Source organism: Limulus polyphemus, unplaced genomic scaffold, assembly GCF_000517525.1.
Source record: "Limulus polyphemus unplaced genomic scaffold, Limulus_polyphemus-2.1.2 Scaffold80217, whole genome shotgun sequence".
NCBI lineage: Eukaryota > Metazoa > Arthropoda > Merostomata > Xiphosura > Limulidae > Limulus > Limulus polyphemus.
In genome coordinates, this window is record NW_013745813.1 from 1 (window position 1) to 2634 (window position 2634).

Below are 2634 nucleotides of genomic sequence, written 5' to 3' on the forward strand. Positions count from 1 at the left end.
TATCTATCCTTGATATGCAAAGTTTTTTTTTTTTTACAATACAATAAGGCTTTCAAATACACAAAATACGTTGAAAGTTTCAAAAAGTTACATTTGTATGCGTTATAAAATTATAATAATTAGACAAAAATATCAAATAAGTGCTTGTGGTGTAGTGGCTATCACATCCGCCTAACACGCGGAAGGTCCCAGGTTCAAGCACTGGCAGGCACAAGGAATTATTTTGTTAGGGGTTAGCGCTTTCAGCTGTGTGACACGTGTTTTTTTTTCTCTCTTATTTCTTGTTCAGTTAATGACTTTCGCGTGTAGTTTTTTCCAATATATAAAATTGATGAATGTATAAGCATAGTCTCTTTACGTATGTGTCATTCTATGAGTCGAACGTATAGAATTACGTGAAAGAAACGAAACTTCAATCAGGGGGTATTAAATAATGTTGACATCTTTCATGACATAAAATAAAATTCTGTGCCTGCCAGGATTTGAACCTGGGAACTTCCGGGTGTTAGGCGAAGGTTTTTTTTCTCCTCTCTATTAACTCACCCTCGTAGAGAAGGTGTAAACAAACATACATCAGTTATTCAACACATCTCATGACAATGTCGATACAAATCTGGATAGTAATAAAAAAATACTTACTTAAATTACATACACAGAAATTTAGTAATAACAAAAGAAAATTTTGCTAAAATTAATAAAAATAAGTCACTCGGTAACTCTTAACCCTAACACGCGTGGATCAACTTCTTTCCTAAAAAATATATCTATTTTGAGTTAATTTTTCAACATAATGATTAATATAAATAGATATACCATGCAGCATGACTTAACTTATTATATAAGAAAAATAAAAGTCACGTATATCCCATGCAGTTTATTCCAGAAGCAACTTTTCTAACACTTATAGAAAAGCCCTATTGGCCAGCACTAAATACAACCTTTACATAAAATGACAGTTACTATAATAAGCACCACCCACTTAAACCTCAATTGTAAAACTTTTAGCTAATCCTAGTCGAAAGTGTCAATTTCAGTACCAATTTTTCCAATTGCTGTATCTCCCATTTGACAAATCATAGGATGATAAGGAAAGCACGTGATGAAACGTTGTTCTCTGGATTTTACAATATGAATCACGCCCAGACGCAGTTTCATAAAGAAAACAGACTAGAAAAGTTTAGATACCAATCATAGATGGCAGAACCAGTGCTGAGGTGAAAGGAAATATCTTAAAAATTTTTTGAAAAAAACATGTCTTCGTAGAGGGCGCTTATTTACAGTCTAAAACGTATTTTAGGAATTTTTTCATTTTATTTATAAAAAATAAAATCAGAAATCCATTAAAAGATAAGTTCTTTATCATTTTTTCAATTCATAAATGCACACTTGCATTGCCTACTAAGAAAGTTAGTACCTGTAGTCATAGGGTTAAGTTCAGCACAGAGGTACCAAGGTTGGTACAATCATCAGGATTCAAGGCCAGAAAAGGTCAGCTTTCAAAGAGGTTTAAGAAGAATACTACCAATAAGTCAGCTTCGGGAAACCAGTAGTGGTTGGTGCTGAGGGACGCCCACCAACCCCATCGTGAAAGTCCCAACAGCTAAGTGTAAAATGGCAAGCACACCTAGTGTCTACGTGACAGGGAAGCTGGATAGCCAAAGTTGCAACTTTGTCATAGATTCTGCATCTCAGCAAACCCTTGTGAGTATCAAGGTGCTGGATCACAAAGGAGTACCAGAAGCTGTACAGAAGCTCTGTTGTGTGACAGGACATTATGCAAGGTTGTGGGGACCAGTGTGGGTGACTATTGAGCTCTTGACCATGAAGAACAGACAGAAAGTATACTTGGCTGACATTGAAGACCAATGCATACTAGGGTTGGACTACTTACTACCGAGGAAGAGTGTAATTAATGTCGATAAAATGACGATTGGAAACAACAAAGGCCAAATTCCAGTAAGTGTTGCTGCATCTGTTGATTTGCATGTCACAGCACTTAAGTCAACTACTATTCCCATATGTCAGAGAAGATAATTTGGGGTAGGATAAAAGAACATCCCCAAGGAAGCCCAATGCTTGTGGAAGCAGTGGAAGACCCATCCAGGCCAGCGGATTTGAAGATTGGAAGGTCACTTGTGGCAGGACATCAAGTAGTACATTTAACAGTGGACAATTTCTCTAAATATGAGCAGACACTTAAGGAAGGGGCATTGTTGGGTGTGTACCAGGAGGTAGAGCCAGTCAATATTAAAGCAAGAAATACAATAATAAAGAAAGGACATACACTCCCAGAACATTTAACTGACCTTATTAAGAGGAGCACAGTCCATTTGTCATCATCACAGGCTCTTCAGGTTAGGAAACTCTTGGCAAATTATGCAGACGTCTTTTCGAAAGGAGATCATGACCTCGGCTGCACAGACATTGTAGATCACATAATAAACACAGGCAATCACCGTCCAACAAAGATCCCTTCGAGGAGAATAGCTCCAGCAAAGCGACAAGACATAGAGAAGGTCATGGATGGCCTAATTAAGGAAGGGATAGTCGATAAATATAATAGCCACTGGTCAGCTCCCATCGTGTTACTCCAGAAGAAGGATGGGACCCAACATTGCTGTGTGTACTTCAGAG

The 2634-nt window shown here is 37.5% G+C and overlaps 1 non-coding gene across 1 annotated transcript; it reads left to right on the forward strand.

Moving 5' to 3' along the window:
- Positions 1-140: 140 nt before the first annotated feature.
- Positions 141-213, forward strand: Trnav-aac. Its single transcript has one exon. It is a non-coding gene; the product is annotated as a tRNA-Val (tRNA).
- The last annotated feature ends 2421 nt before the right edge of the window (positions 214-2634 follow it).